The sequence below is a fragment of the Hyaena hyaena genome, unplaced genomic scaffold (assembly GCF_003009895.1).
Source record: "Hyaena hyaena isolate Hyena2069 unplaced genomic scaffold, ASM300989v1 scaffold_669, whole genome shotgun sequence".
In the NCBI taxonomy this organism is placed as follows: domain Eukaryota; kingdom Metazoa; phylum Chordata; class Mammalia; order Carnivora; family Hyaenidae; genus Hyaena; species Hyaena hyaena.
In genome coordinates this window covers 1,045,024-1,062,791 of record NW_024081304.1, presented here as the reverse complement: position 1 = coordinate 1,062,791, position 17,768 = coordinate 1,045,024, and the positions used below count along the sequence as shown (strand labels likewise).

General features: G+C 44.6%; 1 long non-coding RNA gene across 3 annotated transcripts in view; it reads right to left on the bottom strand.

The window, feature by feature from the left end:
- Positions 1-208: 208 nt before the first annotated feature.
- LOC120220142 overlaps positions 209-17,768 on the bottom strand; it is a 36,159-nt gene continuing 18,599 nt past the window's right edge. The window contains exons 1-5 of one of the 3 annotated variants that reach the window (XR_005525478.1): positions 7,994-8,056; positions 3,797-3,977; positions 1,781-1,903; positions 1,131-1,225; positions 209-491 (exon numbers count right to left, since the gene is read on the bottom strand). This is a non-coding gene — a long non-coding RNA (uncharacterized LOC120220142). Of the gene's footprint in view, positions 492-1,130; positions 1,226-1,780; positions 1,904-3,796; positions 3,978-7,993; positions 8,057-17,768 lie in introns of those variants that run through there. The other 2 variants (XR_005525477.1, XR_005525476.1) reach the window with 2 other exon arrangements.

Below are 17,768 nucleotides of genomic sequence, written 5' to 3'. Positions count from 1 at the left end.
TGAGGGACCGTTTCAGGCAAAACAAAGAAGAAATAGCTGGTGGAGAAGACAGTTATGAATGCCAGTAAAAGCCTGGGACCCGCTCAGGAACTAATATGGAATGTAACCTGATGACTTAACAGGGTCTCCCACTTCAGGGGGAAGATGAACACACACACACACACACACACACACACACACACACAATAAATTGTCTATTCAAACAAAATACTTAGGGCAAATGCCCAACTTTTAATAACAGAAACTTATAACATTTAAGTTCTAACACTTTTTTTTTGCCTCAAGAAGACAATTTTCTTAACTAACACGTGCTGGAGGCATCAACAATATCAGGTTCCATTCTAGGACAGCCAACTTGTTCTGGTTTGTTATTGATCATTTCCCTAATAGGATTATAAATTTGGGGTGGATTATCTTCGTTGAGAATTTGGTCCAATTCCAATATTTCTAGTACCGTCTCAAGGTGGCTTATTAAGGCTTATCTTTTAAATCTGAAAATAAAGAGACAAATCATTAACCAAAAGATACCCAAGAACCTATAATTAGGGAGGCTCTGTGGCAGATAGAAAGAGAAGCTTCCAATCTACCAAGGGATAGAAAATGGACCCTCATTGGAGAGCCTAGGTGGCTCAGTCGGTTAAGCGTCTGACTTCGGCTCAGGTCATGATCTCACAATTCGTGGGTTCGAGCCCCACGTTGGGCTCTGTGCTGACAGCTTAGCTCAGAGCTTGGAACCTACTTTGGATTCTGTGTCTCCCCCTCTCTCTCTGACCCTCCCCACCTCATGCTGCCTCTTTCTCTCTCTCTCAGAAATAAATAAAAATCATTTTAAAAAACTGAAAAAAACGACAAAAGAAAATGGACTCTCATGGTAAGGGACAATCTGGGAAATACAAAGAGTGTCCGCTCATGGTCCATGCCCACCTGAAACTCTGGGGTGAATAGAAGTGTCACTGAGCTTGGAAGAATGAGTGAGATCAGATGATATCAATCTAAATAACTGCAGAGACAGCATGAACTCTGAATGAGGGCCAGGGTTTGAGAAAGCCAGGCAGTCCCGTCCCCACCTGTCACCCAGCACCTCACTAGGCCCTGCTTTGAAACATACTGCAGTTTCTCTTAATACCCACCTACTTGTCTCCTTCATGGAAACCACAACAAAACTTTTCCCGCAATTCCATAGGTCCTTGCCCTCCTTCAAGCAATTTGAAGACTCTATCATATTCTGGAGATATTTAGAAAAAAAAAAACTGTCAGTATTTCTAAAGTAGAAAAAAGAGTCAGAACTCAATCTTGGTGTATCTGCTGCCTCAGCAATCATTCAAGGGCTAGAATGTTACACAGTATTTGTGTTTTATATTCTTACATCCAGACACCCAAACATATCTACCAATAGAACTCTTACAAACAATAACCAATTAAGAGATTTAAAAAGAACAAATAGCTGGAACATTGTAGTCGCAGTAAAGAGGAACTGTCTTATATTGTGTGAAAACCCAATTCCAACAAAGGATGAACCTTAAGAGGTCTGTGGAATCCAGTCTAAATCACAGAATGAGAGGGGCGCCTGGGTGGCTCCATCGGTTAAGCATCCAACTCTTGATTTCAGCTCAGGTCATATCCCACGGTTCATGAGACCCAGACTGCTTGTGATTCTCTCTCTCCCTCTCTCTGCCCCCCCTCTTTTTCAAAATAAATAAACTTCAAAAAAAAAACTTTAATTCATAGAATGAGAAACATTTCCTGTGGTTTCACTTATAAAAATCCTTATTCTACTCACGTTGCCCAAATCTTTGAATTTCCTTCTTCAACTGACTTTTCATTTCCGAACTGATTTGCCTTGGTAGTGCCAGGTTACCTGGCACTTCTCCCAGCACAGACATCGCTGTGGCCTTGGGGTTATCTGTAGAGACAGAGCTGGTAATGACTCCTGCCACCAACGCATTCCTACCAGGTTTGTGACTCCGCCCACCTTTGCTGAGACTGGTTAGGTCATGAGACAAAGAATCCAATTGGTTGGTGTGGAGTACCATCTCCTGCCACAGTCACAGGCTCTGGGGGGACGGATTTTGACCAGAAGCCCTCAGTGTGGATCGACCACTTTCCCTCACCTCCCCGTGGATACCCTGAACAACAGGTGCATCTGGAAACCAAATGTAATGTGGGGCTGCGATGACAGGCAGGTCCACAACCCCGCACGGACATGCACGTGCTCCGCAGTCTCTAACGGTTTTATGACATAGCAGGAGGATATACTGGATACATGTATCGGACCTGAAATTTTGACTTCAGGAAAAATAAAAGAACAAAGAAGCCTCTCCTTATATTCTTGGCACTATGCAAACATATAGAAATGCAGTTGGACTGGGGCGCCCGGGTGGCTTAGTCGCTTAAGCGTCCGACTTTCACTCGGGTCATGATCTCACGGTTTGTGGGTTCGAACCCCACGTCGGGCTCTGTGCTGACTGCCAGCTCAGAGCCTGGATCCTGTTTCAGTCTGTGACTCCCTCTCTCTCTGACCCTCCCCTGCTCACGCTGTCTCTCTCTCTCTCCTAGAAATAAACAAAACATTTAAAAAAAAAAAAGAAATGCAGTTGGACAGTACAACCAATAAACAAACAAACATTCACAGAGCACTGGCGTTCATGATTTAATGCCTCCTTGATGCCCTTTACAAGGTAAAAACCTGAACGTGCCACTGGATGTCAGGATGCCGATACTGGCACTCTATCATTAAAAATCCCAGTCAGTAAATAATCTTCCTTATCTGTCTTTTCTGTCTCAGAAGATGAATGAATTTTTTATACCTTGTTGACACCTCTCTTTCACTTACTCAGCTTCCTCTGTACCAGGTACTGAGCCAAATGCTGGGAGATAGGCAGGGAATGAGACAGACAGGGGCGGTCCCTACCCTTATGCAACTTACATCCTCATGGGGAAGTTAGAGGGTATGAGCAAAGGGAATAATATAGTTTGAACTCACGATAGGAAGGAAGACATCAAGGATGTGACCGACAGCAGGAGGGGGAGCCTCCAGGACCCCGTGGTCAGGCAGGGCCCTCTGAGGAGGTGACCCCTGGCACAGGAGACAGGGGGCCCGTGCACGTGAGGAGGAGGACTTCCGGCTGCCGTGAGGGCCAGTGCAGGGCCCCTAGGAGGGGACGAGCCGGGGCCATGGAGAAAGGACAGAGGCAGAGAGAGCAAGGAGGACCCCCCCTCCCAGAGGACACGCGCAGGAGAGGATGGCAGGACCGGGTCCTGCGGAGCGCGTAGACCAGCGTCGGGAGCTCCGATTCTGTTCTGAGCGCTCGGGGGAGTGGATGGCGGGCTTCAGGGTGGACGTCGCATGAAGGGATTTCCGTGCGCACAGGGTCACTCTGGCTGCGGGGCGGTGATGGGTCAGGAGCGTCACGTGGGAGGGCAGGCTGTGAGCTCAGAAGCTAGTGCAGCGAGCGGCCTGCTGAGTGAGGAGGTGTGCGGCATGAGGGACATCCCGATGGTGGGACCCAGGAAGGAGTAGTGTATTAAGAGGAGACACAGAAGGCAGAGCAAAGAATGAAAGCAAAGGAATATTCAGTAAGGAGAAGGAAACCAGTAGAGTGCGGAGTTTGGGAATCCGGGAAGGTTTCCACGAAGGAGAGAGTGAACACCTGTACCCAGTGTGGCCGAGAAAATAAGGGCAGCGTCACCCAAAGCTGGTGCCCTTCAGGGGAACTGCTCCAGTGGAGGGGAGGAGCCAGGGGCCAGGCGGCAATGAGGCAGGAAAGGTAGGGGGGTGGGGGACAGGCATCCTCACCACCTTCCAAGGTCATGGCTGAGCACCCGGGCTGGGATGCTTCCTCTCCTTCCAGCATCACTGACTGCATCTCCATGGTCAGTCTTCTCTTACACGGAGGAGGAGTCCCCGGATCTCCATGACGTTTCATTTGGTTCTCTGGTTCAACAGCAGAACCCTCTGCTTTATCAGTCATCATTTCCTAAAAAGCATCAAGAAACATAGTCCATTAACTACAAAAGTGCAACCATACTAGGGCGCTTGGGTGGCTCAGACCCTCGATCTCAGCTCAGGTCATGATCTCACAGTTCATGGGATAGAGCTCAGAGACAGGCTCTGTGCTGAGAGCATCGATACTGCTTGGGATTCTCCCTCTCATTCTCTGTTCCCGTCCCCTGCTGGTCTCTCTCTCTCTCAAAATAAATAAATAAACTTTTAAAAAATGCAAACATGCTGAGCTGCATTGTACATATGTGTATACAACATGCCTCTGCATCGTTAATATGAGTTTTCTTAGGAGCCAAGGTTTACCATGCCCCCACACACACTCTGTTCTCAGGAGCCTCAGCCTCTTTCCCATGTAGTCTAGGGGGGAAACGGAGGAAACTATCCTATAAGTGTAGTCCAAAGGCAAACATTGTACACAGTGAATCAGCTTGCTTGCAGGATGTGAACCCCTCAGCCAGAATTAAGTAAGCACATGATTACCTCCCTGACAAAGTAAATAACATTCTGTGTCAACCCTTTCAGGGGAAAGAATTCAGTGTCTTTTCCATATTTATTTAAATACAACAGTATCAATATTGGCTGGGTGTTTACAGAATGCCCTTTGTAGAAGGTGAGGGGGACTGGAGGTGCAAATCTTTAATCCACATATTTCCAATGGCACAGTGTTCAAAGATGTCCATCTAAGAGCCCTGTGATGGGCACTTTTAAAGATTGCTCTTACATCAAATGGCATGTATCAGCATGACAGACTAGCTGAAAGGTCTTCTCATTTAAAGGTAACCCCCAAATTTGCCCCATCATATTGGAATGAACTGGGGATAAATACCTTTTATGAATTATTGACAGTTCCCATTTAGGAGAAGTACAAAAGGGGGAAATTATTTTCATGCAGCATTTCATACCAGCCAGGTCCTCAGCTAAATGCTCTACCTGTACTAACTTATTTAGTATTTCACAGAGTTATAATTTTGGCAAAAACTCAAGGACAAGGTTAAGGAAGAGAAGATGTGGAGTCATCCACCCCAAAAAATCCTATAGCAAACATTATACTTAATGGAGATATACCAAACATTTTCTACCTAAGTTTGTAAATGAGACAAGGATGTCTACTATCTATTTAAGAATATATGGAAGTCATAAAAAGTGCACCAGTGCCAAGAAAATATTATAAGTATAATTTTTAGAAAGGTAAAAGTAACAATGTCATTCACAGATGGCATTTTTCTGTAGATAGAATATCCAAAAGGATACCATTAGAGTTTATAAGTGAACAACAGCCATTTTACGGGCCGCAAGAGGAAGAATCAAAAGCCATATCTATTTCTCTGTAATAACCAAAATAATTAGAAAAAGAAATTTAAAATACCATTGCAAACAGTGTCAAGAACATCAAAACCCCAGGAGTAAACCTAACGACAGGTGTGCCAAAGCACTACACGTAACACATAACACCTCGCTGAGAGATGTTAAAGGGCTCAGGAGACGGAGAGAAATGCATTTTTTGTGTGGATTACAAAACTCATTTTTAAGCCATTATGGTCATTTCTGCTAGGAGTAACTATTGCAATCATATTTAAAATGGAAATACTTTTTATTTAAAATATAGAATTTTAAAATCCACCCTGTTACATTTGGGGGATATTTGCGAGCTGATAGAAAACAGTAGAAGAGCTGAGATGAGCTTTCAGAAAAAGAACAAAGTTGGAAGACGTGCGACGCCAGCCAGTGGACTTACTGCAAAGGAAGAGCAATGACAACCATGTGGGCTGGAGCGAGGGAGGCCGGATCCTCCCGTGCAGGACGATAGAGAGTCCAGAAATCAGTCTGGAAATAGCACCTGCTAGCTGGCTGACACTGAGGTCCCCAAGCCACTGTGGTCCCTTCAGTGAGTCCACCTGGTCCCTAAGGGGAAATGTGCCTCCTCTCTGACCCCATTGCCATCCGCACTACATTGATTTCAAATGAAAAGGAGACTGGAGCAAAACTTAGGATATGACCTTCATGACTTTTAGAGTAGGACAGGTTTGGAACAAATAAAAGCATTAACCATAAAAGAATAGACCGTTCAATTAACTTAACTGAACTCATAATATCTATTCATCACAAAGACACTATTAAGATAGTGACAAAGAGGAGGGCACTTGTGGGGATGAGCACTGGGTGTTATATGGAAACCAACTTGACAATAAACTATTTGTAAAAAAAGAAAACCAAAATCAAAATCAAAAACAGAAAAAACTCCCAAGGACAATGGCAAATAAAGAGACTTTCGGAGAAATAAAAAAAAATAAAAAGAGAGAGAGAGATAGTGACAAAGCAAAACAGATCTGCATCTGCATAAGAACTCAGAATTATATATCTAAATATATACAGGAATATAAATATATGTAGGACTACAAGTCAGTTTAACAAAACACAAATATCTCATAAAATGTGGGTAAAAAGCTTGGAAAGGCACTTAATAAAACACGTACACGAATGGCCAACAAACCTCAACAATCAACACAAAATGCACATTTAGACATAAAGACAGGTCCCTGCATGCCCAGCAGTGTGGCTGAGCCTGAAGACTGTGTATACGGCAAGCGTTTGTGAGTATATAACACAACCAACTCTCTCTCATACACTGCCAGTCTGGTCCCCACCTTGAGTCCCAAGGTGATAGTTAAAAGGATAGATAGACCTCCCCCAACACTGAGATCCAGAAATCAAGGAAAATTACTGCACCGCAGGCTGGAACAGAGCACCCAACTCAGAACGACTCCCCCCAAAGTGCATTAGCGCACCCAAGTCTGACCTCCCCCAAAGGCTGAGACAGAGCACACCAAGGACAATCCCCCTCTAAGGCAGAGACAGAGCCCCAGCCTGCTCCCCAGCCATGGCGGAGACAGTAGCCACGGAACAGCCCCCCCCGCCCCCACCCCCGCCACACAAGGGAGATGCAGTGCCCAAGGACACCTCCTTCCCTAGGGCGGAGGCAGAGCGCTGCAGGCGGACTCCCCCTTCTGTGCACGGATGGACCTTTCAGACACCAGTCTCAGCTCCCCAGAGCTCAGAGGGAGCACCAACAAAGAGCCCAAGCGCCCGGCGCTGAGAAAGCCCCCAAAACCCAGTTCTCCGCCCCCCCACGGCGAGTTCCCTCCCCAGGGCAATTTCTCTGCCCCACGGCGAGTTCTCTCGCCCATGGCAGGTTCTCTCGCCCACGCCAAGTTCTCCCCCCATGGAAAGTTCTCCCCCCACGGCAAGTTCCCACCCCCTCGGCAAGTTCCCTCCCCCATCGCAAGTTCTCTCCCCAAGGCAATTTCTCTGCCCCACGGCAAGTTCTTCGCCCATGGCAGGTTCTCTCGCCCACGGCAAATTCTCTCCCTACGGCAAGTTCTCCCCTCACGGCAAGCTGTCTCCCCCATTACGAGTTCTTTGCCCACGGCAAGTTCTCACCCCACGGCAGGTTCTGTCCCCAAGGCAAGTTCTCTGCCCCACGGCAAGTTCTCCCCCCATGGCAAGTTCTCCCCCCACGGCAAGTTCACTCCCCCACGCCAAGTTCCCACCCCCTCGGCACGTTCCCTCCCCCACGGCAAGTTCTCCCCCCACGGCAAGTTCTCCCCCCACGGCTCAGACAGAGCCCCGAAGGCAGTTTCACTCCAGTCTCAGAACACGCAAGGAACAGCGTCCCCGCACGTTGTGACACAGCGCCCATGAAAGTCTCCCCAGGACGAAGGGTCCCCACCAGCACCGGCCCCACACAAGAAAATCCCACCCCCATCAGGGCTGAGACAGGGCAGCCAGGCAAAGTGCCCCCTCGGGCTGAGCTAAGCACCAAGGAGAGTCTCACGGGCTGAGGGAGAAGCCCTCAGGGACACTTACCTGGGGGCTGAGGCCATGTGCCGGAGGAAACGTTCCCGCCCTCACACAGCTTGGATGGGTTTCCAGGAAACACCCCCCACCCCCGACTTTCGACTGAGATAAGCACCCAGAGAAGAGCCCCCTCACCAGCACTGAGACAATTCCACGAGGAAAGGCCCTCACAGAACTCTGTCTCTCTGACCACCAACGACGGCCCCCCTCTCCAAAATGGTGGAAACAAGCTGCCCACGGAAACGCCTCCCTCGTGCCGAGATCAGAGCCCCAGGAAATATTTCCACAGAGTTGAGGTAGATCTCCCAGGAAGATAGCACACCTAAGGGAGACACACCTCCAGAGTTCAGAGAGAGCACCCAGGGAAAAGAATCCACCCTCCAAGTGTTAAAATCCTGACCTTGCTCCGGAGCCCCGCAGCAACTCACAAAATGGGGGTAAAGCTGTGGTGCCTCTGCGGTGGAACTCTCTAGAAAAGTGCCCTCTGGGAGTTGCTGGAAATAAGTCCCCCCAAGGAGTCTGCGAGTGGTATGCACAGGCACGTGTGTGGCCAGAGGATTGATACATTATTACCTGCCCAGGGAGGTGTAAGCAAAGCTGCACACCCTGCAGCAGCGCGGCCCCGCACCGGAGAAGAGCGTCGCGCTGGAGAAGCTTAGGGCCCCCAGCACCTGCTGTGCCACCCACCTGGCTCTGGGCAGCGTCTTCCTCGCCGTGTCTTAGGCGGTCCCAACAGGCAGACCTCAGTCACTGACGCCATAGGAAAAAAAAAATTTTATCAAAGTATAAAATTTATTTTAAAACATAGAAACTTTTAACGGAACCAGAACTTTTCAATCCAGCAGGCTAGAAGTGTGAGTTCGGAGCTGAGAGGGAAGAAATCAAAAGCTGGCACAATGTATTAATAGAAAAAGAGAGGATTCTGTGATCATCTTAATAGACGAAGAAAACACATGTGATAAAAGGCAGCAAATATTTATGAGAAAAGTTAAAAGCGTTTGGTACAAAAGTGTCAGCATGTATCTGCTTTGCACATTATTCCTGGGGGAGAAACATTAGAAATATTGCTCAGCGGGGCGCCGGAGTGGCTCTGTCGGTTCAGCGCCAACTTCGGCTCAGGTCGCGATCTCGCAGTTCGTGAGTTCGAGCCCCACATCGGGCTTAGTGCTGATGGTGCAGAACCTGTTTGGGAATTCTTTCTCTTTCTATCTCTGTCCCTTCTCTCTCTCACTCTCTGCTCGCTCGCTCGCGCTCTCTCTCAAAATAAATAAATAGGTTTTTACTTAAAGAAATATTGCTCATAAAATCAAAACAAGACGAGACTGTTCCCCATCACCCCTTCCCTTCAATACTCCCTATAGGAGTGATGTCTGGCAGCGTAAGGTTGTGAACAGGGCTGCGCACACAGAGGGAGCTCTCAGACTGTTGAATTACGCACACCGGAAACGTATAGTGACAATTGTCTGGAAATGGAGCTTCGGGGACGCTCTAAACCTGTTTCTTCCCCTTCAGCGTGTCTGATAGGTTGCTGCTTCACAGAGCAACCATAGCTGTGAGTCCATTTTCAAAGCTACTGCGGAGCAGAAGAGAAGAGATCAGGAAGAGGGCAGTTTAAAACACTGCAAAGTTTGCTGTCATTATTGCAGTTTCGCCATTTATCTTCAATAAATATCGTTCCGATTTTTTGCAGCCCCATTGGTTAATTCCAGAGTGTCGAAACCTTGACAATATTTGCCAGTGTTTTCATTGCCTTTTTGCATTAGTGGGTTTTCAGAAGTTCTTACTCTACCACCTCATAAGTGCTTCTTCGTACATACAACATTTCAATCTAAGTATAAACGCAAGAAATTAAACTGTGTATTATTTACAAAGTCCTTTTCTTCTGGAAGGAAGCTAATGTGTGGTGCTTATATAATTGTACACAGCCATCTATGATGAGGACTTTAAGAAATCTATCTTTCTATCCCTGTTTTCTTTTCCTCCCCTATTTTCATTAAGCCTCATTATAGCACCTGCTAATAGAGTTAGGTATAGTCCCCCCGCGTGGATAGCTTGCATGTGGGGATTCTTTTGAATTCCATATGTGAAATTTCCTTGCTGTTAAAGTTGCATAACCAAACATGAACAAACACCGTTGGTGATGCTGAGTGATGTTTCAGATTTGAATCCTTACATTCTCATCGTTGATTGTATTTTGCAGCACAATGGTACAATTTTTTTCCCTAGAAGGAATACATAAATCGCAAGAAAGTCATGACTGGAACAGTCCCCAGCATTGATGAACTTGTGAAAATAAAAAATTCACACGTTTATGTATGCAACGTGATCACCTTTGCGTACACTGAATCTTTGTAAATTAGTAAAAACGTGACTATATGAGGAAATGTCAACTTTTTCACAAACATTAAAAGAAAACTTCACACTATCGTGTTTTTCTTACAGTGTATCCCAGGTCAGTCTGATCAGGATCTTTTATCTTCCAGACTGCCGGGCCTCCCCAGCACTTTGCCTCTGTATGTCTCCATACAGAGATATACAGAATAACCTTAGCAGAGAAGTTTAATAATCTGATGGTGAGGGTACCCACCTCCTCACAGCCAATCAACCGGGCATAAAATACACATCAGTACAGACTTAAATCTTTGGCCACCTCTCCTTCGAGTCAAAATGAATGAGGGTACCCATTTGGTAAATATCCATCAGGCTCTTCCCCAGCAGTCACATCAAAACCCATGGGGCTCAGGAACTCAGTGGCCAACTGTGCTCAGCACTGTGGATCTCTACTCACCAAGGCTGACCTCTTTACAGCCATTGCTGTGTGCCCAGTCTTTCAGAAGCAGAGGCCAACATGGAGCCCCCAATATGGCACCGTCTCCAGAGGGGTCAGCCAGCTACCTGGTGGCAGCAAGTTCACTCTGGATCAATTTCAGCTGAAGTGGTTGATCCTTTTGAGAGACAGTCAGTGATCATGGAAATGTGCTTCTCTGCACCAAATGTGGTCTGAAATTTTGTATCTTGCATCACTATGTTCTAGGATCTAGAACAATCTCTTTATCTCATTTATTACCACAGGCTCAAATCACTAAGCCTAAAACAATTCCTATGCCCTTCTAGCCAGGATTGTGAATAGGCTGACCTTCCTTATACAATAGTCTCAACTTAAAAAAAAAATAAAAGAAAAAGAAAAAAAAAAGTCCAAACTGACTTATTCTGTATTTGGAAGAACCTAGACTCTATGGTGGCCTCTTATCATCCAGAGACCTGTAACCTCTTTGAGAATTTAACTGCATCTAGTGACTCTTCTCACAGAAAAATACCCTTATACATAACACTTGGCCTACAATTTCAAGGGGACTTTCCTGGCTTAGAATTGCTCATTTTTAGTGGACAAGTGAGGTCACTTAAAATCAACAACAGAACAGAGTGAGTGGGGGGTGCATTTTAAGCAAACGTAAATTATCCTGGGTACTATCAGTTTCACTATTTTTCTGTAAATGAGAAATTCTTTACTGAATTCACAGAAGGTCCTATGGAATCGTGTTTGGGTGTACAGTCTCGGGAGTCTGACGGGCCTAAATGCAGTCTTTTTTACTCCTGACTAAGCTGAGTAGACCATCTAAAATTCCATTGTCCATAGCAAGTGCATGTAAATAGCATCTTCTTCCTATGGCTATTTTGAGAATTAAAAGGGTATAAGCATGGGAAATGGAAGATGTGTGCTGATTATCCCTCACTTCCCTAACAGACATAAACTTGCACTTGAGCAGATGTAGGGATTCAGTGAAAACTCAGGGCGCCTGGGTGGTTCAGTTAGTTAAGCGTCCGACTCTTGATCTCAGCTCAGGTCTTGATCTCAGAGTTGTGAGCTCAAGCCCTGCATTGAGCTCCACACTGAGTGAAGCCTAATCAAAAGAAAAAAAATAACATTTGACTAGGGATTCAGTGAAAACTAGCTTTCAAAATATTAAAGAACTACCAAATAACCTACTCACGATGTAATAAACATCTTCATCTAAGTCAGACTTGGGATTTTTTTTTTAATCAACAGAAGTCCTTCATAAAAATGTGTCATTATCAGCAGATTGGATCTCCTTTGAGTTAACTGGTGTAAAAGATCACTTATAGGGAATATCGTAAGAATTTCTATATGTCTGAGGTTTCAAATCCTGCTTTATTTTTTAATGCTTAATTTATTTTGAGAGAGAGAGAAATCCCCAACAAGCTCCATGCTGTCAACACAGAGCCTGATGTGGGGCTCAAACTCACGAACTATGAGATCAGGACCTGAGCTGGAATCAAGAGTTGGTCGCTTAACTGACTGAGCCATCCAGGCACCCCTCAAATCTTGCTTTCAACAAGCAAATAATTTCAGTTATTCCTGAGCTTTTCATTTCTGTATTAATATTTGACTCTCTTAAAATCTTAGTGAATGACTGTACATTTAATACAATTGACAACAGTAGAATTTTCCCAGTGTAAACTGGGCCCTTGCTTGCCTTGCCCTGAATTCTAATGCACCCACAAAGCATTATAGTCACTGGGAATATCCGTTTTCAAGCGCGTCACTTCAAACACCACACCCTGAGGTGTATGTCCGGGCGGCCTTGTAGGTCTGTAATTTAGATGCATTCATTCCTCTGGCAGCCATGGAGGTGAGCAGCAGGGATCTCCATCCAGGAAGCAATGGCTGATCTTGCTGGGAACGCAGGTAACCAGCCTCCAGCTGTGGTGCCTTAGGGATCCGCTGCCGCAGTTGAGTGAGGACATGCTCTTCCCAGGCTGCCCCCAGCCAGTGACTAAGAAAGATGGAGGGGGAGGAAGGGTCTTAGGGCCTGGCCAGTTCTGCCCCACAAGACTTCGTCTATGGGAAATCTCAGTGTCAGAGGTCCCTGCTGGGCTGACCACGACCTTGTCGCAGCAGCACTGCTGCCTGAGACTCTTCATACCCAAACCTCTTCCTTGTCCCCTTCTCTTACAGGTGCTATATCAGCAGTGTGGCCTGAAGGCTCTCCCTGCCGATTCCTGCTCTCTCTCCCCTTCATCCTTCACAGACATTACCCCTCAAACATATCTTGCAATTTAAGTCCATATTGGCAACTGCTGGCAGGAAGGTTCATCTGGTACAATTCCTAAACCAATCAATTAATGATTACTAAATCCTGGGGCACCTGTGTGTCTAAGGTAGTTGAGTGTCCAACTCTTGATTTTGGCTCAGGTTATGATCTCACGGTTTGTGGGTTCGAGCCCCTAGTCACTCCTAGTCCCTAGTCACACTGACAGCTCAGAGTCTGCTTAAGATTCTCTCCCCTCTACCCCCCTCTCTCTCTCTGAATAAATAAACTTTAAAAAAATAATTACTACATCCAAAATAGGATAGTCGCTCTCACAAACCTAAAAGCAATATGAAAGACATAAATATCTCAGACAAGCTCAAGAAAATACCAACGATTCCTGTCATAATCTATCTTGTAAATATACCTTTAAGAGGCTAAGTCTCTTTGTTTCATGGATTAAACCCATATTTCTATTCCTAATTGTAGAATATTTTCACTTAGATAAAGGATTTAGTAGGCTGCACATCTATTTCATCTCCAGAAACTCCATGATCAACTACCAATGCCAAAGTTCTCTGGGAGTCTGACAACTCTGATTATCATACCATCTCTGATGTTCATGATGAGAAGTGTTCCTGCTTGGTCTTTGGCTAATAAGTGCTGCCACTTGGTTCTGATTCTCAGATGTGTTTATGGATGTTAGAAGTTTCCATAGTAATTTCTGGCCAACACACAGGAGCTACCATAGAGCTCTTCAAAGATGTTGGAGGTCCCATTATAAATTAATTTTTCACAACCTTGGTGAAAGCTGTGTCATCTGGACCCTCCAAGAGGCGGATGAGCAGATCTTACATTAAAAAATTCACTTTAACACAGTCTTCCCAAGACCTTTGGGTACCTCACACTATAGTCCACCAGGAAAGTTATTGTATTTCTCCTTAATTTAGAGCAAGTGGCTGTTGTTCCTTATGTCACTTAACCAGCCAAGCAAACTACTGGAGCCAGCCCAAAAAGCAAAGAGATTTAATTCACAACCTCATTTTAATAATTCCAAATTAAGATATTTGGCTTGGTCCAACTTTATATTTCTTCCACCTTTTTATTCTATGCCCAAGGGTCATTCCCAAACAAATATCCACAGTTGTTGGCTATATGTATGAAGAAGAAGCTTGCAGTTTTTCTGTTCTAGCACAGCTCCCAGTGGGTAGCAGGGTATACCTCGCTCCCTGTGCCTGTGGGGACTTGAGTCTAGTTACACCTCTAGAAGCAAAAAGGGATGGGAGGTACAGTTTCCGAGGAGGATCTTAGTGCCCTGGAGGAGAACTGGCTCAGAGAAACCATGTCAGGTTCTTCAGAAAAAAAGGAAATTGAATCTCCTTGGGCAAGAAGTGGTAGACTGCTTATGAGCAAAGAAAACTCACAGAACTTATGGGATCAAGGTAAACAACCTCATCAGAATGGACCAACATATACCAATTATAAATGTCAAGATTCTGTTCCTTTCTACTCAGTGCCCTAACATTAATAGAAGGCATCCTATGAGTTTGGAATTCAATGTGTTGTAATTCATGTTATGGACTGAATGTTTGCATCCTCCCAAATTTACATCTTGAAATACTAACCCCCAAGGTAATAGGAGGTGGAGCACTTGGGAGGTAATTACATCATAAGAGGGGAGCCTTCATGAGGGCCATCAGGTGAGGAAACCATGAAGAGGTCCCTCATCAGAACTTGGCCTTACTTCCTGAATATGAGACAGGAAACCATCAAAACCCTAGAGAAGAAAGCAGGAAACAACCTCTTTGACCTCAGCTGCAGCAATTTCTTACTTAACACGTCTCCAAAGGCAAGGGAATCAAAAGCAAAAATGAACTATTGGGACCTCATCAAGATAAAAAGCTTCTGCACGGCAAAGGAAACAATCAATAAAACTTAAAGGCAACCGGTGGAATGGGAAAAGATAGTTGCAGATGACACATTGGATAAAGGGCTAGTATCCAAAATCTATAAGGACTTTACCAAACTCCACACCTGAAAAACAAATAATCCAGTGAAGAAATGGAGAGCAGACATGAATAGACAATTTTCCAAAGAAGGCATCCAGATGTCAAACAGATACATGAAAAGATGCTCAACATGACTCATCATCAGGAAAATACAAATCAAAACCACACTGAGATACCACCTCTCACCGGTCAGAGTGGCTAAAATGAACAAATCAGGAGACTACAGATGCTGGCAAGAATGTGGAGCAACAGGGACCCTCTTACACTGTTGGTGGGAATACAAACTGGTGCAGCTGCTCTGGAAAACAGTGTGGAGGTTCCTCAAAAAATTAACAACAGAACTCCCCTAGGACCCAGCAATAGCACTGCTAGGAATTTACCCAAGGGATCCAGGAGTGCTGATGCATAGGGGCACATGTACCCCAATGTTCAGAGCAGCACTTTCAACAATAGACAAACCATGGAAAGAGCCTAAATGCCCATCAACTGATGAATGGATCAAGAAGATGTGATTTATCTATACAATGGGATACTCCATGGCAATGAGAAAGAATGAAATCTAGCCGTGTGTAGCAATGTGGATGGAACTCGAGGATATTATACTAAGTGAAATAAGTCAGGCAGAGAAAGACAGATACCCTATGTTTTCACTCATATGTGGATCTTTTTAAAAATGTTTTTTAAATTTATTTTTGAGAGAGAGAGAGAGAGCATGAGCAGGGGAGGGTCAGAGAGAGAGGGAGACACAGAATCAGAAAACAGGCTCCAGGCTCTGAGCTAGCTGTCAGCACAGAGCTCGATGCGGGGCTCAAACCCACAAACTGTGACATCATGACCTGAGCCAAAGTCGGACGCTTAACCCACTGAGCCACCCAGGCACTGCAACTCATATGTGGATCTTGAGAAACTTAACAGAAGACCATGGGGGACTATTAAATAATACATATCTAAGGAGCATATGGATCAAGAAAGTAATGAAAGGACAGTAGAAGGTATTTTGAACAGAATGAAAATGAAAACACAGTCTTATCAAAACTGGGGGGATGCAGCTTGAGCAATTTTTATTTTATTTTATTTTTATTTTTATTTTTTTACAAATAGTTTATTGTCAAGTTGGTTTCCATAGAACACCCAGTGCTCATCCCCACAAGTGCCCCCCTCCATGCCCATCTATCCCCCCCACACCCATCAGTCCTCAGTTTGTTCTCAGCATTCAAGAGTCTCTCATGGTTTGCCCCTCTCCCTTTCCCTCACCATTTCCCCCCTTCTCCTTCCCCATGGTCTTCCGTTAAGTTCCTCCTAATCCACCTATATGTGCAAACATGTGATATTTGTCCTTCTCTGCCTGACTTATTTCGCTCAGCATAACACCCTCAAGTTCCATCCATGTTGCTACACATGGCCAGACTTCATTCTTTCTCATTGCCATGTAGTTTAATGAACATCTTATGAATAACTGAGCAGGCTATACAATACCAAGATTTGGGGAGCCTTGACTCTGACCCCAGCTCAGCACTAGCTGGCTCTGTGACCTTTCTCAAGTCACTCTCCTTCTCTGGCTCTTCATTTGCTCACCTGAAGGGACTGAACTAGCTCAACTCTGGGTTTTTTCTACCTTTAGCATTATGTACTTTTCCTTTTGGGTGTCCATCTTGAACCTAGTGAATAAATAATGTATACTGGGTACATACCACATTTAGAGTCTTCCCAGAATATCTTCATCCTCATCCAGCACTGTCAATATTGCCATTGTACAGTGAAATTAGAATCTGAATTGTTCTGTCTTGGAGATCCAAGCCCTAGTCTATGGCCCTAGTCTACCACTGGACTGTGAAATTCCATTAAATATAGCAAATATGGTTAGCTGTCATTTCTTAAAAATCAAAATTAATGCAAAATAATCACGATGAAGACCATGTCAAAATTTTATTTTTTTTCTTTATTTTAAGTTTATTTATGTATTTTGAGAGAGAGAGAGAGATCACAGGAGGGGCAGAGAGAGAGGAAGGAGAGAGAGAGAATCCCAGGCAGGCTCCACACTGTCAGCGCAGAGCTTGACGCAGGGCTCAAACTCACAAACCCATGAGATCATGACCTGAGCGGAAACCAAGAAATAGAGCCTTAATCGTCTGAGTCACCCAGGCACCCCTCAAAATTTTAAATACGGGATTCGATCTTGTACTTGCACAATCATGATAATCATGCGTGTAGAGGGAGCAGCAGGTGCCAGAAGCCAAACACCGAATACATACTCACTGGCAATTCCTTCTAAAGGCCATTGCTTCCTAAAGAGGGAAATTGGCAAGATGTTTCCTTTATATGCTCCTGTAATCTATAGTGCTGCAGGGCAAAAGAAATGGTTTGATTTCATTACAAATATCTATTTGTCCGATTTTTGAAACATTATCAAGAGTGCTCAGTAAGTTACACAAATTTTATTCATTAATATAGTTGACTTTTTGAAAATAAACTTTGATCAAATGATAAACATTTCCTGAAAAAAATATTCTTTAACAGGATAATAACATTTTCAGAAAACTTTTTTACTTTATTCACTTAAAACAACTATGTAGATGACAATGGTGCACACTTCATTTTTAAAAATTTATTTTTCACGGGTTTTCTTTTCCACCATTGTCTGGAAACCTGGTGTGTAATTTTCTGTTTCTAATTATTGATGTTTGCATTTTATATGAATTCTTGTGTGCACCTAAGCACAGTAAAACCTTGGTTTGTGAGCATAATTTGTTCTGGAAACATGCTTGTAATCCAAAGCACTTGTATATCAAAGTGAATTTCCCCATAAGAAATAATGGAAACTCAGATGATCCATTCCACAACCCAAGAGCA